Raw genomic sequence first — 26,910 nt, 5'->3', positions numbered from 1 at the left:
CCACAAAAGGCTGATGTTTTAAAACTACATTTGAGCAAACTCATCTATTTAAGGGCCAAACTTATTGAAGTACTAAAAAAAAATATATATATATATAAATACAAAAGGACATAATGAGATGTTTAAATGTTATACTGAGTCATATGTACTTATTTCAAGCAAGCAAGTTCCATCAGAAAAAAAAACTCTAGCTTTTGTTTCAACATGGGATGAAGAGTAAGTATTCTCATTGCCAGCGTCACTAAAAGACAAGGCTCCCATAATCATCAATTATAAAATCTTGATCGGTATTTGTTATCACTGCTGAAATACTACATACAACAAATACAGAAAACTCAGAACTTTCAAGTTAAATTCATTTACTTGATACTTCCTTAAAGACACATTCCACTAAATGTTAACTAAACAAGTTTAACCAAGCAGCTGAGTTCATGTTTTCTCCATTTTCTATCAAGCTGAACAACTTAAACAATTTAGAGGGGAGTGGAGCAGTAATTCATGTTGTTCATGTGAAGGAGAGAAAAAAGGTTCATCTAAGGCATCAGGCTCAACTAATAACTGGATTACCAAAAGAAATCCATGCAAAACCAAAATAAACAACAAAGGCCAAGTGATCACAAAATCAGAATCTCAGTGTCAAGTTAAGTCAGTATATAAAGTCAGCATATACAAAACCATAAATGTTCCCTATGCAGGTCTTCAAGAAATATCACAGAGACTTTTAACATAGTGTATTGGGAATATCTGTTTACACAGAGCCTACAAATTCTTTATATAACATAAGATAAAAATTTAATGATATTGTAGTCTCTACTGTGTACTGGAGATGTCCAAGCATGGACCAAAAAGAAAGATAACCAAATAATACTACATTCACTCACCTTTTGAACAAGGTTGACATGAAGATCTTAATTTCCTGCACCTACACATCTCCTTATGCCTTCTTTTATTGTACTCAATATTCAAACCTGGGTAACCTTCTGCAGTTGAAATATAAATCATTAAATCTACAGATGGCAAGGGCAAGAAACAAGCCACCCAGAACCTAGAATAAATAATTCACAAAAGCTATAAGGCCAAGATAGGAATGTGTTCTTATTTTCTATGCTGAAATACTTTTCCAAAGATTTAGAAATAAGTATTTACAAACAAGAGTCAAGTGACTTGACTCCAGAAGTCATTTTTTTCCTGTGGTATCAGCAGGATAACATTGATTTATTTGGGGACAAGTTCAAGCCCAGCATTTGTTCTTTGTAGACTGCCTCTCTAAAGGTGAAACTCATAGTTCAAATCTTATACACCAAATAAATTCCACTTAAATCTACTATGATGGCTTAATTGGGGTGTATGACTTGTGTTGGCCTCCTGCAGAGTGTTGGATTTCACTCTATATTATTTGACCTTATTGTGAGAACAGCATTGCATCTTTTACTGTTTGTTTTATTCATGATCCTGAGGTGAATACAATAAATAAAAGCTTGAAAAAGCATTCCTGACGCAATTCTACTGTTAGAGGAAAACACAGTTTACCTTACTCCTGGGTAAGCAATGGGACTACATGCACCAGCAGTGCTCAGGTTTACTGTTCATTATAGATACATAGCCTGACTTCATTTATGATTTTACAATCCCCTCAAAATTCCAGTTTCAGTTGGCATGATGTGCATATGATACAGAATACACAGAATAATCATGCAACGGTTTTTCTTCTTTATGAAACTATTCTGCCTATATTATGGGAAATGGTCACATCTAAATCACGCATGGGGAACAAGTTCCTTGCTGATGACTGAGTAGGATTTTCAGATACATATACAAAGTGTGTATTTGCACTACAGTTGTTCCATCAACATATACACTACCTTGTGCTTGCTCACCCCGAAGATTATAAGCTTATAAATGTTCCCAGTGAGAGCAGGTAAGCAAAGGGAAACTGGAGCACAGTGAAGTACAAAGCAGCCACATCCTGTCGGCACAAACCCCACACCTGAATGGCTCCAGGCCATTGAGTTCCTCTCTCTACAACTCACCATCTCCCCTGGCAGCTCAGAATTCCACCTTGTTTCTCTGCACAGAACCTGTGGCTCTTGCAATGCCAACTGCCTCCCTGGCAGCCACGACCACAGCCAAACCAACCTCTCATATTATCCCACTTGTGGATTCGGGGTCCTTTGGCACCAAACCAAATACAGCAAATAAACGAGGATGCTTTTGGGAAACAAGTGGGACACACTTAGTGTAAGGAAGGCAGCACACGGTTGTCACAACTACAAGTGAAACTACTTCCCTGGGTACTACCTATCACCCACAGGCCCTTACAAATGCTCTGTAGGGAAAGTGGAACCTTGAAGGAGGAGTAAGAAAGGCTGTAAGTCCCCTGATAAAAACTGTCCTCATAAAACAAACACATTCCTACCCTTTAAAGGAAATGAGAGACCGTGACCTCGTGTTCCAGGAGCTTTTTGTGTCTGATACATTTTTTAAGATACAAATAGTAAGTCTAGAGCAAAATGTCAGCCATACATACACTTTAACAATTTAAGGAGAAGAATTAGTTGAAGAGGAAAAAACCCTAACCTTGCAATTTTTCTCCATTTCTAGATATTGATTGTACCGAAGCTCATAATATCCACTTCACCAAGAGGAGAGGGGTGATAGTAGCAATTATCTCTTCACAAAGAGAAATATAAAAGCTCTACAAGGAACAACGCCTGAAATTATTTTAAGAATAGATTTAGATTTTTTTAGTCTGAAATTTTTAAGGGACTTATAAGTTAAATACCAGTTTCATTCACTCTTCAATATTTGACAATCTGTAACAAGCTTCATAAAAAATGTTAAAATATGAAAAATATATTTCATCCTGATAGTATTGACAAATCCTTTTCAACTACTCTTCAATATAAATACTCAGAAGTCAAACAGTCTTCTAACAAGATTTCAAACATTAAGGTAGTTTTCAGAGATTCCCTCCATCTCTCCCTTCCTGATCTCTTTTTCTCTTTTTTCATTTGTTTGGTGAGTACGAAAAGAATTTGATCCAGAAAGTACAAAACATTAGTGCAGTATAATACAGGGTAGGGTTGGGGGGCAGAGAAAAAGCTTTCTTACCAGTAACTGGAGTTCTTCATAAGAATGGGTTTTATGGCCTGGCAGTCTGACCTGGAAAACATCTCTTGGCAAGAATCTTAGAAAGTATATGCACATCCTTGCTCTGTCATGCTTGTCCTGAAGGTACAGAAGGAGGAGAATATCCAAGACCATTTAAATTTTCCTTTGGCCACAGATATCGCACTTCAAGTCCTGAAAAACTCTGTAGGAAAAGAGAGGAAAATGAATATACTGTCATATCATACATCTTTAAGAATGCCAGTTTAATTCAATCTTCCAGTCTTTGAGAGTTAATCCTATTTGCATTCAGATCGCAGATAGCTCCATAGAGCTTTCTTCCTTCTGGAAATTATGCGACAAACAGTTTTGGTGCCATCTGATGTCCCAATAGCAAGTGAGGAGCACAGCCACATGCCAAACCATTGCCCAAGGCCTCTGAGATGACACGGTGCATGGTGAAGGTATGAACGTGACCCCAGATGCTGCATAACAGATGTCAGATGCAGAGATGTTTCTCAACTGAGCAGTAAAGCACATTTCATTTTAGGCCTAATAATTCATGAGTTTAAAGATTCTAATATATCATGGTTAACACCCAGCAGTCACCTACTCCCTGGGAAGTCTACTGCGAACTGTCAGAGTAAGTCATATATAAACACATTAAATTCTAAGAAGTAGATGCAGAACCACTGAAATCACTGTACCTCAAAATCATTTATTAGTCATACTAATTTAAGGTAACCCTCTAAAAATAAACCTTGACTTCGTAAGGCTAAGCTATGAATCACCATAATATATGAATCATAACTTCAAATGCAGTAATGAAAATACATGGGAAAATAATAAGGTTTGTTCAGGAGAGTGCTGATTATTCTATTTCACAGAAGACTGAAAAAAAGCAAGTTTCATTATTTTTACATAATCATTCTAAATTACAAAGCCCTCCACACATCCAGCCTATTTAAATACCATTTTAACAATGTAATTGCTAGAGATATTTCTCTCAGTCTTCCTTCTTTTTTAAAAAAAACAAACCAAAACAAAACAAAACCAAACCAGACAAACAAAAACCCCCACCAAAATCAGTAACAACACCTTAATTTATTTTGCTATTCATTATTCTAAGGGGCTGACACGTGGCAGAAACTGTTTTGTTTATATTCATTCATATCAGGGTACTCAGCTGGAGAAAGCCCAAGTGAATAATTAACTAATCAGCGGAAGAACAGTGCACTTCCCAGCACAGTGGAGATCCTGGAATTCTGACTCTGACAAAGATAAATTCACATGCAAGCACGTCTGTCTCTAAATTTGAGATATTTAAATATGAAAAAATACAGTATTTGGTTAAAACTTTGACTGTGATCATCAATCTTTCATCCATTTAATAGCTGTGAATCACCAAATAGGCTGTGCTCATCTGAACATGTTTGGAAGCAGAGAAATTTGGCACAGGGAACATAATAAATTCTAACACTGGGTGGCCCTTCCAAACTTGTACTAGCACCAGCTCTTGAACAGACATTATCCTCTTCACAGAGGAGTTAGTGGAATTGGTCTTATGCAAGGGAGGCTACATAGCTAAGATGTAATACCATCCACATTTTCATCATATTCCTTTGAAGTTTGAAAAGCTTTGTGTACATTCTTTATTCAAACTCTGATTCCTACAAGAAGGAAGAGAGTACAAAATCTCCTGAATTCTAATCTCTCCTTTCAGGGATAAAGTGTCCAGTGACTTGAATCAAAAGTATTGAACTTAGTTTGCTTAGACATGACCTAACCCTCCCCATGCCCTACACAGATATCTTGTGTCTTAATATACAGGATATTTGCCTTTCAGGCTAGGCCCAAGCACTTATAGGTTAGGCTCTAAACTAAATTTTTGCACTTCCAAATCTTAAACTGATCCAGCTATCATTTTTATAAAGAGGTCTTATGTTTATATCTCAATATTTCAATATCTGTAGGGTAAGAAAGTAGAGCACAAGGCTGTGCACCGGCAGCTGTTCCAGAGCAATGAATCCCTCCAACACAAAGAACTTCTTTGCACATGTTACATTTGTAGGTCCATGACATTTTGATTAAAAATGTAACTAATCTTACAAGAAGTCTTACCCAAATGCAATCAATTATACTTCGTCCAAAATGAAGCTGTAGCACCTTTGTGGAAGAAAAATGAGAGGAGATGGTGGTTTGTGGAAGTTCTGTCTCTGTTGATGAATGGACAGAGAACTGGGAACATACCAACTCCATTACCATTACAGACAAATTAAAACTAATGCACTTCTTTGTATATCTCAAGTTACACTTTTTTACCTCAGAGACTGACTAAATTGGACTTTAAGTCTTCTAAATCATGCCAAAGATGGACTAACGATCCAGAAAATTCCCATCATGTGTTTTCTTGCCCTTTTACAACATTCTAAAAATGTAAAAAATTGAATACTTTGAATAACACATAAATATGAAACTGGGTCAACATTTACTAGGTGCTCTAAACCCAGCAAGCATGGGTTTAGGAGGGGCAGGTCCTGTATGACCAACCTGATCTCCTTTTATGATCAGGTGACCCGCCTGGTAGATGAGGGGAAAGCTGTAGATGTGGTCTCTCTAGACTTCAGCAAAACCTTTGACACTGTCTCCCATAATATACTCCTGCAAAAGCTGGTAGCCCATGGCTTGGATAAGTATACTGTCTGCTGGGTTAAGAACTGGGTGGAGGGCCAGGCCCAGAGAGTGCTGGTGAATGGGGCTGCATCTACCTGGCGGCCAGTCAGTAGTGGTGACCCCCAGGGGTCAGTGTTGGGTCCAGTCCTGTTCAGCATCTTGATTGATGATTTAGATGAGGGGATTGAGACCATCATCAGCAAATTTGCTGATGACACCAAGTTGGGAGGGAGTGTCAACCTGCTGGAGGGCAGGAGGGCTCTGCAGAGGGATCTGGCTAGACTGGAAAAATGGGCTGATTCCAATGGGATGAAGTTCAACAAGGCCAAGTGCCAGGTCCTGCACTTTAGCCACAACAACCCCCTGCAGTGCTACAGGCTGGGCACAGAGTGGCTGGAGAGCAGTCAGGCAGAAAGGGACCTGGGGGGACTCATGGACAGGAAGCTCAACAGGAGCCAACAGTGTGCCCAGGTGGCCAAGAAGGCCAATGGTATCCTGTCCTGTATCAAAAATAGTATGGTCAGCAGGACAGGGGAAGTGATCCTTCCCCTGTACTCTGCACTGGGGAGGCGACACCTGGAGTATTGTGGTCAGTTCTGGGCCCCTCAGCTCAGGAAAGAGATTGAAGTGCTGGAGCGGGTCCAGAGAAGAGCAACAAGACTGGTGAACGGACTTGAACACAAGACCTATGGGGAGAGGCTGAGGGAGCTGGGGTTGTTTAGTCTGGAGAAGAGGAGGCTTAGAGGTGACCTCATAACTCCCTATAACTACCTGAAGGGAAGCTATAGCCAGGTGAGGATTGGTCTCTTCTCCCAGGCAGTCAGCAATAGGACAAGGGGGCATGCCCTTCAACTCTGCCAGGGGAAATTTAAGCTGGATATTAGAAAGAAATTCTTTACAGAGAGAGTGGTCAGGCATTGGAATGGCTACCCAGGGAGGTGCTGGACTCAATGCCCCTGGAGGTTTTTAAACTCAGATTGGACATGGCACTTAGTGCCATGATTGAGTCAATGGACTGGAGCTGGACCAAGGGTTGGACTTGATGATCTCTAAGGTCTTTTCCAACACAGTCGATTCTGTGAGTCTGTGCTAACAACCAAGGCTTGTGGTTTTACATAGTGCCATAACATATTACATGAAGTTGAAGCTGATGAAACTACTTCAAGCTACATAAAAATAATTGATTCACAAATCAAAGTTGTAAAGCACAGTCAGGCTTTTTGCCTCTCAGAAATCATGTAGAACAGGTAGCAACACGTTGCATCTGAAATTTGTGCTCATTTCTCCAAAAGATATATAGAAACTCCACATTCCCCAAAGCTATACTCTGCAATAGTTAAAACATGAACTACTAGAAAAGAATATAAAATAACACACCAGACTACAGGTAGTGGTCTAATCCTCTGGTCTGGTACGATGTAAATGTAACGTTATTCTTGAAAGTACATCAATATACAAAGAAACAGATACCAAAACTGTGTAGACTTATTGATGTTGTTAGAGTCCCAGTTACTTATAATCATTAAATTAAAAGCCTCCTAAAAGCATAATAGTAGAAAATTACAATCTTAGATATTCATGAAGATAGTAAGAAAAAAAAATCTAGACTAGACAATGGAAACGTGTAGCGAGTTTGATGATCTGGAGAACCCTTATGTTCTCACAGCGTAGTGAGATATGCTGACTAATTTGAAATCATAAAAATGTGTGGAATCTTCAAATCATTTCGAATTACATGAATTACACACCTCTTATATTACTTTCCGGGACACAACACTGCATTGAATAGATACACTGCCTCTATTACTGTAATACTACACTACAGAGAATGAAGGTTTAACACATTTACTTCAACAGTGAACCTTCTAGGTTTGTCTGTCTGGTTGGATGTTTAAAAACAGATTATTTGAAAATCTGACTATTTGAACAGGTTATTTTATTAGTGAGATTTGCTCATGAATACAAGTATAGAAATTCATTAGCTTCAGAGGAAAGTACCACAGATGAAGCATTACAAACACCTGACATATCTAGTTCCCTCAGAATACTATACTACAAATCTTCAAGAAGTCTCCTTGTTTTTCACATACAGATATATCCATAAGCATGCAGCAGACATGCTTACTGAACATAGCTACCTCTCCTCTTTACTGCCTTCTGTACCCAGATATTTCCTAGCTGTTCTGAAACATCTTGTTGGACAAAGTTGCAGCCACAGAAAAAGTGAAGCTCAAAAGCTGGTTTCATCTCTAACTAGGGCAGATAATGATTGACAGATCAACTATGAGACACTCCTGACCAACTGTATCCCTGCTGCAACTGCAGTGACTCTGCGCCCTTCTACCCTGATCAATAATAACAAGGACAAACCATCAATTATGTTCTTACATATCCTTGTCTATAATAAAAGGTGTATTATTTAGACGTTTTAAAAGCTTTATAAAAATATGGATAGATCTGTAAATTAGCAGAGTTATTGAGGAACCTCAAAATGGTCAGAATATCTTCAGAAATATGTTACTTCCTATTCTAATGTCTAGAGATGAAGTTATTGCCAGGGTTTCTGACACGGAAGACACTGAGAGCATAGATGTTGAGCCCATAGGTCCCACAGAAGTCAGTGGCTATCTCTTAAAAATCTATTTGAAATTGCATTGGTTTTGCTAAGTTATTTGAGTAAAGCTAAAAGGGGATTTGTTTCCCCTTTAAATCTTCAAATATCAGCTTGTGCTTTGCAGTGGGTTCTAGCTAATATTTCATAAAATCCTAACAGATAACAGAGAATTAAGATGCTCTTCACTGAAAGTTTTTCCACATGTTTACAAAACTACCTGTGACCTCCCACCCCTGGCCCAAAGCTGCAGGGCTTCAGATTTACAAAGCTGCAGTTACACAAGCCAGTGAGCAAACTGTTCAATATCTATTTGTCAGGCACACCGGGCTCATTTATTCTGACATCTGTTGTTTGCTCTCCTCCCAACAAATCTGGGGAGGAAGCATGTAGGAACGTGTAAGAACAGAGGAAAAAGGGATATATAGAAAATGACCCACTGAAGGAGCTGAGTGACACACTTAGAGCAAAGCTGGCTGGATGACTGCCTCTTTCACTTCCATAAAAACAGGAGTTATAAAATGAGAGAAAAAGATGTCAACTAGAGAAAGAAAAAAGGTCTTTTATCAAAGTTTTAACTCCAATTCTTTTCTTGAAAAGAAGAAAAGGGGGAAGAAATGGGTAAATGGTGAACTCCTACAGAACTTCTGCAATTTTCTGTAACTTCTGATTTTTTTTCCTTTTCAATTCCAATCAGCAACCTCCCTTATGAAGTTTTTTACAGTGCTGTACCAGCTATGAATAAAAAGTAAAAATAAAAGGCTACACTCTGAAATCTCTTTCTATTTACATCAGTATCTCTGCACACAACATTGTTATTCTTTACTTGAGCTATTTTCAATTCAGATTAAAGTGAAAGTATATCCAGTCCTCACTAGTAATTTAAAAATCCTCCACTCATGTGTGCCAGGTTTTATATACTTTGGAACATCTGCCAAAAAGTGCCTGCTCAAAACCATGGTGGTTTAGGAAGGGAATTGTGTGAGGAAAAAAATGAATAAAACAATGACAGAAATATTTTATTCTTCTGATTGAATTTTTATCTCATCTTGTTATCATGCATTTGCTTATTTTTTTTTTCTAAAGCCAGTGATACTGAATGCTGATAAGATTATGTTGTTGCAGCTCCAGCCCATCACATAATTTAAGAACCTTGCACAGATACATTTTAAATAAATAAATCTGTCTTGTCTTGAGAGTGTTTCAGAACTGAGCTAAAGAACTGATCTGAATACTACAAAATACTATAGAAAAAGGTGGTCAGTGGCAGAGGGTAAATTACCTAAATGATTCACTACTGCTTTTGGAAAGCTCTACTGGAATCTGCTGCTATACTGGACATTTGTTGGCCATGCTCCATGGCAATGACCAGCAAAGCCAAAACCAGCACCTTAAAGGTGGTCGTTGAACATCGGTTTGCTGTAATAGCAGAAGTGATATTGGAAGTGATATGAGAACTAGTGCAGGAAGCAGTTTTCTTGTAGTTCGATGACAAAAGCTACTAGGCACATAGCTGCGGTTACTGACAGTGCGCTGTGCTTCTAGAAAATGAAGTTCACCATCACTCATTTATCTGAAAAACAAGTGAAGGATTAGAGTACTTCAGATTCATATGTCTGAAAAGCTAGAAAACATACTGGCAGGATAAAAACTGAAGCAACCTTAACCCTGCCCCTTCAAGTGGCTGCTTCAAAGAGTTACTGTATTCATCATTGCAGCTCTGGGTCATGGAGGGATCTGCTGGAGCAGCTTCTCAGGGCTGCATCAAGAAATGAGATCCAAGGACCAACATAAGGATGGTAACTGTGATAGCGAGAATTCATCTGAAAACTCAGGTCAACCTCACTGAAGTTGTCTGTTCCAAACAAAACATATTTATATAAATTAAATAAATGCAGTTGTATTTTGACATGAATACCTCACATTTTCTGCTTTTCTAAATACTATGAAAGTATAAATAATAAATCTTTTTAAACATATTACTCTTCAGGGAAACATGTTTATTTATATATAAACAGAAAATTATATTACTACAACTATATATAGATATCTACTAAGACATTATATGATCTTTCCTGCTACTGTGATAGCAGGAAACGACAGTGACATGGAATTAATTGTATTGTTTCTGTTGGTGAACTGTAGTATCCAACACAGTAATCTGTTTTCAAAACCGTTTTTTAATGTAAATCATCAATTTAACCAGAAGTACAGCTATTAAAGTTAATACTATTGGGAACCCTCTGTAAGTAAATATAGGGAGATACTCATTTAAATAAACATGTTCACACCAACGCTTTGCACACAATTGCTCAAAATGGTTGAAAACATACATAAGTCATGTACTATTATATTGAATAAGAACAGAATAGGGGTTACATCTTCAGCCAAAACACTCTCTTGTCATTAAAGCAAATCACTAAGTGGTATGAAAGCTACTTTATTTTCCTCTTGCTCCATTTTTCTGCATTTAATTTTCATGAGCCCTATAAAGCTACTTTAAAATCGTACAGTTTCTGTGTTTGAAAGGATTATAAATTTCATGGGTGAAGAATCCCTAACAAACATGCAGGGACGTGTTATTGTCTGTCACTTCTCCTTATATTGACAAGGCAGTGATGAAAGCCGGATGTACTTTCCACAATTCTGATCTACTGCAGTTTCTAAATCAGATAGATGAAAGACAGCTCGATTCGAGACATAAGTCAAGGTGTGCCAAGACCTCTGAGAATTCAACGAACAAAGACTTCCTCCGATCCTCAGGTATTACTATGTGTGAGACGTTTCTGCTTTATGCTGGAACACACACTATTTTACTTGATAGTTACATTACACAGAGCTAAATCCTGAAGCTTTTCTGAATAAACCTGATGAGAACCTCGTTCAGAATAATTTGAGGTTACTATATGGTTTAGTTGAATTAAGCTTGTCACAAAAATCAGGAGTTGCTCAAAAGACTAGCTCCACATCTATTGGAAGATGGGCCAGTTTCCAAGACAGACAAAAGTGGTCCAAAGGCTTCTCTATTTCCAACTGTCTACTCCTGGCTCAGGGCTATTCCAAGTGACTTAGACTGCAGGAATGTTGAAATACAATCTCTTCTCAGTGGTCACAAGTTCCTGAGCTGAGAGCGGAAGGAAATCACAATGACTTTCCCCTCAGGACCTCTGGGATCGGCAACGATTAATAGCCACAGCAATGATTAAAGCACTGGGAAACCAGTCTGAACAGAAGATTTAAAAGCTCAGACTGTTTATCTCAACAAGGGAAGTTTAAAAGAGACTTACTAGAGCCTAAGTATCTAAAATATGTCTGAGACCAAAGAGAATAAATGCAAAGCTTTACATGTATGCAGGAATATCAAGTTCAAAAAAACATAACCTACATGAGCAATCAAAGTTCTTCAGAGCCCAAACAGCACTTTATAATATGCACAACTGGTTCAAAAAAGGCAAGAAGTCAGACTGGCAATAAACAAGAATATGTCTATATGTGGAGCAATCTTCTGATAAAGCTCAGTCAGAACACCACACATCAAGAAAAATGATGGGATTTCTCAAGAGACTACACAAGAATGAAGAGTGCAAACATGACTTTTGAATAGGCTCAATAATGGAAAGCATTTTGAAGTCTAATCCTTGTAAGTAATTTGAAAGGATACTTAAAACAAGCCAACAAGCAATATACTCAGTTGTAGGACTATGCCACAAAGAAACATGAGCTTTCAAAGAACTGAGGGACCTACGTCTGCAATAGCATCACGCAGTAACCAGCAGTAACCAGCAGTCTGGCACACTTCTCCTTTCCCTTGCCCTGTCTGACACCCGCAGCCCAAGTGCTGATGGGATACATTCAGGATTCCTAACAGGATGAGAGTCAAAAGTGCTGGAAAATGATATTCACATGGTATTAATCTATCTTTTAACTGGAATTCTTCCCTTCAGAGCAACTCGGCAGAAATGCCACCAAATGATAGCTTCTATAGCAGGAAGATCAGTGTTTCTGGATGACTTCCATTACAAGGGTCTAACCACTTAGGATCATTACAGGTTTCATTTTTCATAAATTTCATTTTTAGTTTGGCAGGAGATAATAACATCCAGTGAGCTGACCCAACCTTAGATAATTACTATCAAAATTGGTCCTGCAGCTTCAATTGGAAAAAGTTTTCTTCTTCACTTCCTGCCTAAACTACCGTGCTGCACGGCTGCATTTCAGCAGTGCCTGAAATAATTGCAAAAAAATCTAAGTCGAAGACTGTAGAATTAATTCTTTGCAAAGATCTCTTTTTTTTTTTTTTTTTTTTTGGCAGTGAATTATTAAGTGATTACACTGTGTATGTATTTTTACCTGCATTCAGTTTGACAACTAATCAGTTGCAATCCTCATTATTCAGAATATAAATTAAAGTGTTTAGTATCAAGTGTATATAAGTCACATAGTACAGTCTCCTTCCACTGTTAGGGACTGGTCCACATCCCAAAGTTAATGAATATTTTGCTAATGGCTTCAGTTGATACCGAAACAACTTAAGTGTAGTCAACAGGCAGACTTTCATATACTGTATTTTGGTAGAGCTTGGAAAGAAGTCCATATATCTCAACAGAATCAGGGCATTTAAATTGTTTTTTTTAAAAGCCTTTTTGGGCTTTTTTCCACTTAGACTGCCAAAGGTGGGATTTCCAGGGAAAAAAAAAGCAAAAAAATTTCTTTACAAAGCATCCTCACATGGTCCAAGAAAAAGCAGTGCCATTTCAGTAAACAATTTCAAAGATAATTCCAGTATTTGAGGACTATTAGTAAGGACGTTCTTGAATTCTGCAGAATGTGTAATATTTGTTTTCTGAGACAGGTGGGGAACATTTTTAAGCACAAATCTGACTGACTACTTTTTTCTCTTCAAATTTGGTTGACACAGAATGATTTAAATATGCAAGAAGGAACATTAGAATACCACATGTATAACAGCCACAGTATTTGGTCTGTAGGTCAGAAAATAAAAGTGATAGAAAAAAAGGCTGCTGATATTTTCTTATTCAGGCATGAAGTGTGAACACATAATTAAAATGTGCTTGCCATGGCCCAAAGAATCTTTTGTATGTCGTAGTTCTCTCTGAACAGAATACTGTCAAAACTCTACGCAAGAAATTGTTAAGTATCACTGAAGTTCCTGATGAAACTGCAGAAATAATGACTCTAAATATTCTGAAGACTGTTCAAATAATGGGTTGGAAACACAAGTAAAAAAAAAAAAAATAGTCAGTCTGAAATATTAATACAAACTTTATAACTCTTAAAAAGAAGGATTTAAAATACCTTGACTAGCACAAAGGATGGATGTAAGATAAACCCATAGCAGTGCAGAGACAGATCTGGATTCCTCTCCAGAAAATGCTGGAAGGCTTGAAATGAAAGTGTTCACATACATTCTTGTCCAAGCAGACTCTGTCATTTCATCTGTACAGATACTGCATTAGGAAAATCTCTGGAACTCACTGCTGTCTGCTTTGAAGTGAATATTAAAACTGTTTGCAGACAGTTTGCAATTGCTGTTGAATTTCAATTGTCTTCCTATCCAGGCATCCAGAATCCAAAACAGCACTAAGAAGGCTACTTGAAAATCCAGTACAGAAAAGCAGATTTGCATCGCTCATCCTCAGTGTTATCCCACAATGATTTCTTCCTAACAGTATGAAGCTTGTAGGAGGTGAACCAAACATCATACAATGTTGTTTAGTTGTTCTAGACCTTTTGAATAAACTAATTTTTGAAAGAGATTACAATTACAGATACTTAATAGAGATGGCTTAAAAGATACTTAAAAGATACTTAAAATAGCTGCTCAAGAAATGGAAGGGACCCGTAGTAGTATTTCCATATGTCTAACTCTTTTACTTCTTATACAGCTGTAAATCATTTGACATCATAGCATAAAGACACAAATGACCTTCAGGATCCAAACTAATTGCTGTTTAGAAGGAATTCAGCTATAGAGAAGCTACAGTATATTATCAACAATATTAACAGAAATAGTTTTTTTTAATAAGTTCTATTTCAGTGTATGTATCACTTAAATAATGGTAGGAAATTCATGGAAAAGGGAAGGTGTAAAGTTTTAATTTAAATTCAAAATGAAGATCATACAGGAACTTACAGTGTGCTCAGCAGACAACAACAGTGTAGTTGGAAGATGTTTTCCACTGAGCAACTTGTTTGTGGATAACAAAAAAATCAGGACTGGAAAAATGCAGCCATGGCAAACTATGCTCACACTGAAGATTAAAGTTTTTAACAAGCTCTGAAAATTTCGAAGAAAAACAGAACTGCTTTTTTTTTTTTTTTTTCCTCAAACTCAAAGATAATGGTTACGTTCCTCACTTTAAAATGAATATCATTTCACTGTGTTATTCCAGAACTGGAAAACCCACCAGGAAACCGGAGTGACTTTGAAAGCACAGTCAGTCAGTGCAAGCTCCATGAACTAACTGCCTCTCCCTCTTATATCAAAGCTTGCGGATTGTACAAAAGCCATTTTCGCTGTGCCGCTAATTTAACTTTCACTGTGAGATGTCTCAGGTATATTGATAACCCATATTTTCTTCTATTTGTTGTTTTATAGAAATAAGGCATACAGTACTTTCAAAATCCTTTTCCACATCGGTCCCAGCAAAGGATCTTCATATTCCTACAAGACGGTTCTTCTCCTTTCATATAGCAGGACAGATTGATGAGGTGCATCAGCAGCTATCAACAGCCCAAGAAAGTTGTTAACAATTTTTGGCAATAGTATCCATTAAATCGGTTCTATCTTGAACGAAGTATGGGCCAAGAAAGCTGAATTGTACTGCTGGTAAGTCTTTCCCACAATACAGACTCATTTTTTGGCTCTCAAGAAGATAAAGACCTGTTCTTTAGGACTTTTTTGGCACGCTGTATTGGAATGGTACTTTGGCAAGGATACAAGATGTACTTGAATGCTCATTCACTCTGAACATATCTGGAGACAAGCAGTATCCATCTCCCAACAAATTCTTTATTTATCACTATCAAAACGTATTTGGCAAAAGTTCTCAGTTTACTTTAAAGGTAAGGAGGGCTAGAATACATTTGAGACTAGGAATAAATTAGCTTGGACACAGCATTTTTTTCCACCATTTTAAGCACTTCATTTATGAACACATACGTATCAACTGTAATTCTTTTCAAGGTTCTCGCTCTGCCATTGAGACAGGCAGAATAAAAACAAGAGACAGGAACTCCAAAAGAAAAAATATAGGTCACCCAGAAGATTTCTATGCCATAACTCATGAGATGGATATTAACAAAAATAGTTTTTAAATCCTCAATAACAGAGGCTTAACCTTCCAGTTATTCAAGGAATGGAAAGGAAAGTTAATTCCAAAGATCTGACAACTGGCCATGTTTAGAATGGATCTTGTGTGGAACCAATGTACATAATTTCAATTGAAACGACCTGGTTGAATCTAAAGTACAACAGTTTAGATTTAGCTGGTGTTTTTAACTATTTTGAAACCATTTTGTTGCAGCATGTGTGGTGTTGTACTTTTAATCTATTTATCTAAGCCAAACACATTGGGAAAAAGAAGCAGAATCCACCAGATTGCACCAGATTCTAACTTGATGCTCTGTGCACTCTACTGCATTAACTTACAGGGCTCTTCCTTCTTGGAATCAGTCTGTTTGTCTAGGAAAAAAAATACTTCACGGACAATATATTCCACGGAAAATGCTTAGAATTGGCAGTCTCTATTATTTTTTAAGAAACCTACAGCTTCTCTTCCATTTTAAATTTTAGTCCCAACAATGAAAGGGATGATAGGTATTTCTCTTCTGATTACTAGTAGAAAAATAAATAACTCCACTTGGAAGTGACATGAAGGAAGTGAAAGAGAAATTTCTGTATCAGACCAGAGATCCACCAATGCTGCCACATTTGCTTTGGGTCAGCCTGGCTGTCGGAGCAGCCCACATTCCACGAATCAAAACAAAACACCTCACTGTGCTTCCCCACTTCTGTAACATTGTGCTTTTAATGAAAGATTGGATTAACCTGTCCATTTGTTAGAACTAGACGCAGCATCATTACTTTATTTTCTCAAATTTTGCCAACATATGCAATCTCCTTCCTTGAAAATACAGAATCATAGAATGTCTTGAGTTGGAAGGGATCCACAAGGATCATCAAGTCCAACTCCTGTCCCTGCACAGGACAACCCCACAGTTCACACCGTGTGTCTGAGGGCGTTGTCCTGTCTCTTCTTGAACACTGTCAGGCTTGAGGCTGTGACACCTCCCTGGGGAGCCTGTTCCAGTGTCCAGCACCCTCTGGGGGAAGAACCTTTTCCTAATATCCAACCTAAACCTCCCCTGGCACATCTTGCTGCCATTCCCCTGTGTTCTGTCATTGGTCACTAAAGACAAGAGCTCAGCACCTGCCCCTCCTCCTTCTCCACTTGTGAGGAGCTGTAGCCACGATGAGCTCTACCTCTCAGTCTCTTCTTCTCCAATCTGAACAAACCAAGTGACTTTAGCCGCTCGTCATACAGCTTCCTCTCCAAACCCTTCACCAACTTCATAGCCTCTTCTGGACACTCTCTAGTAGCTTTATAACTTTTTTTTATACTGCAGCACTCAGAACTGCACACAGGGTTCCAGGTGAGGCCACATCAGGTCTGTTTTTAAGGCATTTTTACAAAAAGCGTCTTACGGAGCCTGTAAAGAATTTAAATATCTTTCTTTAAAATAAACCTTTGATGCTTCAGTAATAATTTTAAAAGAGTATTTAATTAGAACTATTTCAGGAAAACCTGATCAAAATGAAATATAAAAGATAAGGCCTTTTGCATTTTATGAAGAAAACATCCAGCTAAGATGAAGAAAAGTGCTTTCCTTTGTACATTTCATAATAAAGTAACCTTTCCTTCTTTCATTAGTAAACCATGGCAGTGTACTTTTTCTTAACACTTTTTAACCTTAAATTTTTTATGAAAAGAATTTTATAAATGTCATGGACAGATAGGCCCAGCTGACAGCAGGTATAATGAGAGACTGGTGCTACTGTAGAAGCTCTTGCATGTAGAATTGCCAACACATCCCTAGGATGACCTACAGCACCTCTGCCACAGATTTCTGGGGCTCCAAAATACAAGACAACAAAGGAAAAGTGTTACTTTCAATTTAAAATCTTTCTTCACAGTACTGACCACTACAAATACAAAAAGGGTAGCTTGTGACCTATGGATGTGCTGCAAAGCTAATCTGTCACCAGCAGAGATGAACAAAGCAATCAGCGGACCACAGCAGAAAATTATATCCTCTGCTTTGTACACCTCTGCAGACACAATAACAGCTGTCCTTAATAGAACCAGACTGCTGGGTTAGATCGCCATTTGTTTCTTGATGTTAGCGTCTCCTTCAACAAAAATAAACATTAATAACAAAGGCAGAAGCTTTGTTGCAGAAAAGTGCACAGGATCTCAAGGGGATTTGGGAATTAAGCTGACTTTAGAAGGTCTTCCTAAAACGTAGTGGCTCTTGAAACCTCAACAGTTTTTCAATATATGAGATCCCAAAAGCGAGGGAGATAAATTCTTTCTAAATATCCTGCACAAGCCCCCTACACAAATAAGCACACTTTTACTCCATATTCAGAAGCAGCTGTCCGTGTTGTTTGTTTTGTTTTTGTTTTTGTTTTTTTTTTTAATATTTAGACTACTGTCACATGTGTCAGCAGTGTTGAAGTCAAATAGTCATACAGTCAGGAATCACTATCACAATCAAAGAGGAAAATCATGCAGATACATAAGCAACGTGAAGTAAAACATCTTAATTTGAAATTTTAGAAAGCTGTAGATTTAAAATTGTTAACACTTTATTTTGTTTGTACACAATATACCAAGTCTGGACCATCTCTGGAATACATCCTGAGAATTGCTAACAAACACAAAATAAGAACAACCAGGCAGGATAAAAGATGTTCAGTTGTTCACTCAAGGACTCTGGTGGGAGCAGTAGAAGACCTACCGATGGTGTTGGGTTTCCCTCTTGAAGCACTAAATAGATGTATTATTCAGAGCTGGCAGTGAAAAGAAAACACTTTCACAAGATTGCCAGTCTGGATGAGTGCTCTGCCTGAGGAAAAAATGTGATATAGATTCATGTGCTGCACCTGATTCACTTCTGATAAATTAGATTTTAGGCAGAAAAAAAAAAAGGAGAAAGCCAGAGGCATAGACCTGTGGGTTGGTACACAGATGTCCACATGCTTTAGCAGGTGGGTTGGACTACGTGATCTCCAAAGGTCCCTTCCAACCCCAACCATTCTGTGATTCTGTGATTGCTTCATCTTCTAGAAAATTCCTCCTTGATGTCCAAAGGAGAGGAAAACAAACTCTCAGTATACAGTCATAGCAGTGAGGAAGTGAAACTGGTTTGTTTTTTCTTTTCATTGACTTTTGATCAAGACAGCAACTTAAATTAAAACTATATTAAACTTACTACCTTTTCTATCATGTCTAACATAGAGAATGTCATCTCAGTGTTGACAATTTCTCTTTAGCGTCAACAGAGTATTCTCCACAAAATGATCGGTAATCATGGTCAAAAAGGGTCCGGAGTGATGCAAATGTATTTGATATGGGTATCTGTGTTATTTTGCCATCACTAGAAACTAACAGTACTACAGCTCCCAATTGTTTGATCACTCTGCTGGATGCCACAAAGCGTAACTGATAAATGTCAGATCTGCTTTGTACATGAAGAGTTTTTACTGTGAAGCATTGCTCTGAGCTCAGGACAAGAGTTAATTAAAAAGTTGGTACCAAAGATAACATCCTCAGCAGGCAACATCTATTGATCTGCTCAGCAGCATATGAGAGAGACTGATATGAAGTTATGAAATGTTCATGGAGAACAAGGCTGATTGCCACAACTTTTCCGCATCTTACATGCTCAAGATTGCATACTACAAAACACTAAAAGTATAAAGAGTAGCAAATCATTAAGAAACAATATCAAGGCAACACTGCTATTTCTCCATGTTCTACTGTCCCTTTTCAAGTTCTATGTGAAAATCTCAGAATTTCTAAAATATGTTTATCTTACACTTTCCCCCTATGTCTATTCATTTCATTTAGAGATTGCACTGTGAAACCTTATACTTCTTCCCACACTTAATACTTAGAGTCCTGATACATTATTGCATACCTTAGCTTTTCTTCACTTCTTTATCCTATTCTATTGTTCAGTACAGATCTGAAACAGGGAAGTAGACATAACAGCAAATTCTTCTGTAGACTGCACTATTTTATTTTTGGGACCAATTTCTTGGCATTCTTCTGCTCATGGATATTTCTGGTAAAATTCATAGTGTATGGGTTGCTCACTCAACACCTACCTTACTTAATTTGGGAACATCTGAGAGATAGAAGCAAGCACTCATATAAAAAAAGAACTACTCTCTTTGTACTTTTTAAAAACAAAAATTAAATGTTGGTATCACTGTTTCTGTGATTGGAAGTTTGAAAGAGCTCCAGAAATATCCAACGGAGCTTTCAAAAGAATAGATTGTACGCATTGTTCTTAAAATCTTGCATGCTGTTCTGAGTGAGAAAGCTACTGTTGGCTTGTGGTCCCTTGCTGAATTCAGTGCTTTTTCATTATCCTTATGAATATTCAGGACCACTGGCTGGTACATCTCCTGCACCCTTCTCATGTGCTGAGCACTATCTAGGACCACTGGCTGGTACGTCTCCTGCACCCTTCTCATGTGCTGCTCTCCCCTCCCTTGCTTCAGACAAAGGCTCTGGTTACTCTTGGTGAAACAGGAGTCTGCTCTTACTGAACAACCCAAGGGTCAAACACAACACCATGTACGTTTATTTTTTTAAATACCACCACACACTGCCAGCTTATTCCATGGCCCAAGACTCTCTAATAAAGCTCACTTTGAGAGCAGCCTTAGACTTCAGCTTTCAGATATTTTCTAATTTAATTTTATTATTATGATCTAGTTATAAGGAACAAAGTTATTCTCGCATATAGGACTGGCAAAGAAAGTCCTACAGAAAGTAATTTGTTATGTGTGTTTAAATTTCCAGAGAGTTATAACGAATGCTTGTACTCTCTGGGTCTGCAAGTAAAAGCTGACATTACTTGAGTGAGGTGGATCAGGGTTCAAAATAAATCCTTCTTCAGGGAAGGCAAATAGTGCTTTCTCTTACAGTTCTATTATTCACTTCTGTTTTAAAGACATGTTGTGGATATCTTTTTAAAAATTAAGATGAGACCTTCCATTTGTGAGATCCTGTTTTCTGCACTTGCCCTTTTTGGCACGACCACTGTGGTGCTTATCCTCTTCTCCAGTCAAAAATGCCGCTAAAAACCTTTTTATAGTATATTGTAATTATTTGACATGGCAGGATCTTGGAGTAGCACCATTACAGCTTAGTACTTATATTAATCTAAATTAAATTAACTATTGAGCCTTCTAGCTGGAAATTCCTTATTATCAGTGGCTTCCTGTTGGAATCATCGTGTAATTCAGAAGAAAAAACAACCCGGAGCTCAGAGCATGAAGCTTCTTGAGTATATCAAGGCCACGTCAGAATGGGGAAAAACTGATCAGCCATGAACAACACAGCTAGAGGATTTTGATCTTTCTTATAACTTAGTCATTGCATATTTATGGAATGAGGGGACAAGGGATCAGCACTTCTTAACATCAAGACTGTTGCACAAGTTGACTTAACTCTTTTTCAGGAGTTATTTCAAACTGGATAAAAACCCAAAGATATAAGCCATCATATAAAGAAAGAAAAGGAAACAGCCTGACTGTCGCACCAAAAATGAGTAGACAAACCCATTTTTAGAACATTTGAAATATTAAGGGATCCTTACGGTTTTCAGACAGGGCAGAGTAAATCTTGTAACGTACATGAAGAGAGAAGCTGACAGAGCAGGGAAAAGGGTTTCTTGGGTGACACCAGGGGATGACCGAATCTTTGTTGGGAGCAGCGTTTGGCTAATTATGACCTGAAAAGCCTGACCAACTTTTTTCTACATAGCATGCAAATATATTATTCAAAAAGAAAACTCATATCAGATTTTGTCTCATAGATTTCTGTTAACTCTCGTTGTTACTAAAATGATGGTTAAGTGATTTCAAAGGACTTTCACACTGATGGTAGATTATACATCAACACAGGGATCTTCGCTACGTGTTTTCTATGTTCTCTCAGGCAACAGGTTTTTTTCAGTGCTGAACTTCTTGGAAGAATTTCCACAAAATGCAATCTTCATGAAGTGTGTCAGGATTTTTCTAGTTCCCCTGTCAAGAGTCTCAATTAGCAACCATAAATAATTCCATTTTTATTATCTTCCTTGTGCATTTTTGAATTCCCTAAGGCTCTGTTTTGAGTTCTAAGTTTTTATGTATTTACATGCATCCCAGGGGTGTTATTTTCCAACAACCTTGCTTCACTTTTCATTGTTATGCATATGATACTAAAAAAAAGGCATTTTCTCTGATCACTCAAAAGCTATCTGTGCTCACACTTTTGCTTTAAGGCTCTGCCATCCACCACAACTTCTCCCACCCCTTAAACACTGATAAGACTAAAAACCCTTTTTACCAGCTTTCTTCAGCTCATAAAGTCTATTTCCTTCTCTCCTATTTCTATTTCTGATGATTTAATATCAATTTAAAGAGCACTTCCACCTGTGAATGATGAATTTTCAGGTTCCAGTTCACCTTTTAGGTGATCAGATAAAATATATTTTATCGCACCATCTGAGCAGCATCTTTAAATAACCGTCTGACACACACTGAAGACAGTGTTGCCCTCATGCCTTTGCAAGATATAAAATGGAAGTGATTACTTTTACTCTCAGGTCCTGGTAGTAGAACAGATCCATGGATTGCAACAGATGTACCGTACATATTGTGTATACTGAAATTGATTGATATAACTTTAGTACATGATCTCAGCCCACGCCTTTGCCTTGAGTAATATTTGACTAGGTACATGAAGAAGCCATAGAAATAGGTAATTTCTATTTATCACAGAAATCATAGTTAATCATTTTACCCCCTCATTAAAGGCGTAATCCAGCTTTGCCTACCAGAAATGGTAAACATGGTATCACTAATAATATGCATAGCTTTATTATTCATCTATCCATGAAAACAAATCTATCTACATAGATCCCACATCAAAAACTAGCCCTAAGCAATACATATGGTACTTTTCATAAACAAAAGATGTAAATATATATATATATATATATAAAAATTTCTAATAATAAAGCACCAGATCCAGCATTATGGCATAAAAAACACAACAATCAAACAAAAAAACCCTAGCAATGTAGATTTCAAATCCTAATGCGAACCAAGAAAGCGAGTATTAATATTTCCTTGCATGACGTGCAGCTCTGTTCTTAAGGAGGACATCTAAAAAGCACAAAACGAAGCATATCGATGCTGAAGATGATTATTTAACCTTACTGGCTAGCTGAGGTAGCAGATTGGTGACTGCTAATATCATGGTGATATTACCAATTAATTTATACCAGAAAACAGTACCTTTAGCTCAGGAAAACAGACAATCCACAGAAAAATGGAAAAACATTATACAGAGCCATCTTCAAATTCCTTTTTTTGCACTGCTACATTGGACACACATTGATTTTACCTCTGCACCATGGTTATAGTGAAACTGGGATAAATGGTGAGTTTTAGTATGAAAATAGATATAATTGCATATATCGCTGCCTTCTACTCCTGAAAGAAAATATTTGTTACAATAAAAAAACAAAACAAAACACATCTTTTGCTTTAAAACCTTGAAGTTCTATTTTGGATGCAGACATATTTATTACTGCCGAGTCTTGAATATATTTTCCTTATCTTATAAAGAAACTGCAATAATTGCCATTCAAAGAACAACACAGAAAATATAGCATTTTCCTCATTTCCTCTACCTGATGCACAGTATTTTCATGTCTACCACTGACGATGTACTCATGATAAAAGAAAAAGCTTAACACAATAAAAAAGTAGAGGTGTCTATTCTGAGCCGTGCGTGGATTCGAAAAGTACACAAAATACGTAAGTGCATCTGTTATGGCAAATCCATTTCATAGAATAAAATTCTGTACCAGAAACTATTACAAGGGATATTCAGAGATGTAATAATGTTTTAAACACCAGGATATACCATAAAGTATTTCAGAGAAATTTAATCCAGCCCTAATACGTAACTGGATAAGAAAAGCTAACTGTGCATATATAATCGATAATGTGGTGTGTGCCAGTTTAATAGGATATATAAAAGCTTTATATTCTCTTCCAAAGTTTCACTTTAAAAAAAAAAAACAACTCAGCCACACTTTTGCTAAGCTTACCAAAAAGAACATTAAACATTGTAAACTTAGAATGACAGCATATTTTACATAATGTAAAATAATTACTGAATTACGCTGTTTTTCAGAACATAATTTGATTAAGCATAATTATAACACAGATTCTACAATTAAACTTACTGCAATAAAGAAATAATTTGTAAATTTGCCCCTAAATTGCATTCATTACACAGTTCTAGTTATCATCTGGCACAGCTTCCTTCTCTTGAGGACTCCACTCCTGCCTGGTAACTTCCTGGGGGACACAATGCTTCTACAAGTGTATTGCTCAGAAAAGCACTATTAAAGAAAATGCACCCCTCTTGATAATAAGACAGGAGACTTAGTGGGTTCCTTCCAACCCAGACCATTCTGTGATCCTCCCAAAGAACGAAAATCAGAGATGTCACTGAATGGTTGTAATGCGCATCTGTCCTGGTGACCCCAACTGTCCCCTACTCTATGGACATAAAATAATACTCTAATTAGACACTGTGTTTTTGGTGGTAGGAACAGTTAAGCATGAGAACAGATGGGCTCTGGAGTCCCTGGGATCTCCAGTTCAGGTTTGAGTCAGGCAACCATCCAGGCTGTTAATTGTCGGCACATCCCACCACAGTTTGGCCAAGGCCAAATAGGATGCTCACGTAACATTTCTGGGCATCATTTAGAGGATTGCAAGGACTGAGAATCATTCACAGTTGGTAATACCAGTCAGGCAATCCAGTTTTGAGAGGAAGAGGCTTTAACCACCCAGATGTAAGCCACGCAGTACCATTTCGTCTCAGGGTCAGACAACAGAACTAGCTTATTTCACACGTTAACACAAATGCAGTTTCTAGAGTCCTCCATAGCTCAACTTTCCAACAGTTCTGTAATATGTTCTATGCTGTTCACTAAGATACATCATAGAGTAACATTAAAAAGAAACCCATTACATTAATTTTGAAAAGAAATTATTCAGTTGCTCAAAGGAGCAGAAATTGTTTAAGACAATTAGGTAGGACAAGCAGTAGAGTAAGTTTTTTCATCTTTAGGTCACCAATTTAAACCTGATTCAGCTCAGTGGTGACTGGATCTCATTACCTTCTGAAAGCTTTGCAAGATAAATCACACATCTTTGTCAACGGCTTCTCATGAAGAAATGTCAGCATCACTAGACTTGGTATTCTCTGGTGTTATTAACGTTAGTGTAATCAGGACTGTGGCCATATACTCAGGACTAAACTCCTGTTTGCACCTTTAGTTATAACCCCAACATCTCTTGCTTGCAAAATAACCTGTGGTGATCTTTAAAGAGGTGAGGTCACCTCATTTTACTTACAGTAACAGTTTATATATATGGAGAGGAAATTCGCACACTTTGAGACTGAACTACTGCGCTCATTTAGTGCTAGTCCCTCCAGCTTCCAAGCTAATTGAGTATCTGTCTTGAACTATGACTATGAAAAGTCAACAGCATTGTAATTTTTCTGCTACTATTTGTTTTCAACGTAGTCCCTTCAAAATTAGCTTATCTTAAGGAGATCACATTAGGAAAGTAGTATGGTGAATGTTAGAAAATAGCAGTGGGAGTGAAGACTTTAAGAACGGGAAGAGCTTAAGAGGGGTGCAATGAAGGGCAAAGTATCAGGAAAAACAGTGAGATTTCAATGCCTGAATAGGAAGAACAGTCTGGCTATTTAATAGTCATTAATCAGTGAGCACAATTTCAAGAACATGAAAAATAGAACAGCAATAACTTGAGATGGTAAGTGGTTCAGCCAAGAAGGAAGATCTGAAGAGGAGTCAAGGGAAATACAATGCAAACTTGTTTGGATTTGAAAAGAGTTAATAGTATAAAGTAGGACAGTTATAAAAATACCTTGATTTCTCCTGGATTTCTTTCTTCTTTCCTTCCTCCCTCACTCCTCCCCTCTCTCCCTCCGTCTATATCTCAACCAAAGTTCCTGTTGTTGCTGTTTGTTCAGAACTAAATTACATTACACAATGTCCTTCAGTATATGTTGAGGTTTTGTAGATATATGAGTAAATATACTGTTAAATGGAAAACATTAACAAAAGATTAAAGCTACATCTAGTACTGATTATACCACGTGAGTCTAATATTGTTATAAATGAAATAATGGGAATGGTAGATCGCGGACTCTTTAACATAGGGTGCTTAAAATCTAGATTTTTATGTTCTTAATGATCTGTAACTTTTTCTGTTAATCGTGCCTGCAGTTATGCAAAAATTACATCAAACCTAATAATGACAAAAATTGTCATTAGTCTGAGAAGTTTTGTTTAAAACAGAGAAGACAAAATAATGAAAACTCATGCTTTCCTGGGAGGAGGACCTGTGAGCTACAAAGTATCATTGAAGCTATGTCACAGTCACCTCTTCTAACATCCTAAGTGACTGGCTGAAAGAAGGGCAACTGGAATTAAATTTCCTTGCTTGTGTTCAGCTGCACCAGGCTCTCACGTCATTGCAGAGTAACTCTGAGTGATACATGAGCATACTTCCTGATGTCAGAAATAGCAACAAGGTAGCGAAGAATTGTTCTCATTCAGTTTGTTCCATGTTGCACACTTTTAAGGCTTCTAGAGCACTAAGGCGTGTCTACCTGGATGTCCTGGGACAGTTTGTCCTCCTGAGACTCCTACGCTGAGATACAAAGTACAGTAGGTTTCAGTAGAGTATGAGGATAAGAAAGCACCAGGAACAAGGGCGTAAGTGATGCTGTGGAAGAAGCAGCCTCAGGCAAAAGTCCTGCAGTGAGAAAGACATAGCTGCCAGGAGCCCACAAAGTACTAGCCTTCAAATAGCTTAGAAAAATGCAAAATTTCCCGTTAAATCAGAGCAAGAAACATAGCTTTTGTTAATGGCTTTTCCCTGAAAGGGAGTTGCACATTTTGTCCCCTTTGATTGGGACAAGAATTAATGCTGTGTAAGTGTACTCAGTAGGTAGCACATTATAGTTTAAGTTTATGAGTATCCTGGCAAGTTAACCTCCAGTGATGACACTGACTGTGGGGCTGAACTTCTCAGGACTGTGAAGGACTGGAATCTTGCACAGGTATCTCTCCACAGATAAACTATTCAAAAA

General features: G+C 37.6%; 1 long non-coding RNA gene across 18 annotated transcripts in view; it reads right to left on the bottom strand.

The window, feature by feature from the left end:
* LOC136106144 (uncharacterized) overlaps nt 1-26,910 on the bottom strand; it is a 474,182-nt gene that overhangs the window by 278,103 nt on the left and 169,169 nt on the right. For all 18 annotated transcript variants that reach the window (XR_011740879.1, XR_011740870.1, XR_011740872.1 and 15 more), the window contains one exon: nt 3,112-3,313. This is a non-coding gene — a long non-coding RNA (uncharacterized lncRNA). The remainder of the gene's footprint in view (nt 1-3,111; nt 3,314-26,910) is intronic.

Source organism: Patagioenas fasciata, chromosome 11, assembly GCF_037038585.1.
Source record: "Patagioenas fasciata isolate bPatFas1 chromosome 11, bPatFas1.hap1, whole genome shotgun sequence".
Classification (NCBI taxonomy): Eukaryota; Metazoa; Chordata; class Aves; order Columbiformes; family Columbidae; genus Patagioenas; species Patagioenas fasciata.
Note: the sequence above shows the minus strand (reverse complement) of the source record. Positions and strands in the feature narration are given on the sequence as shown.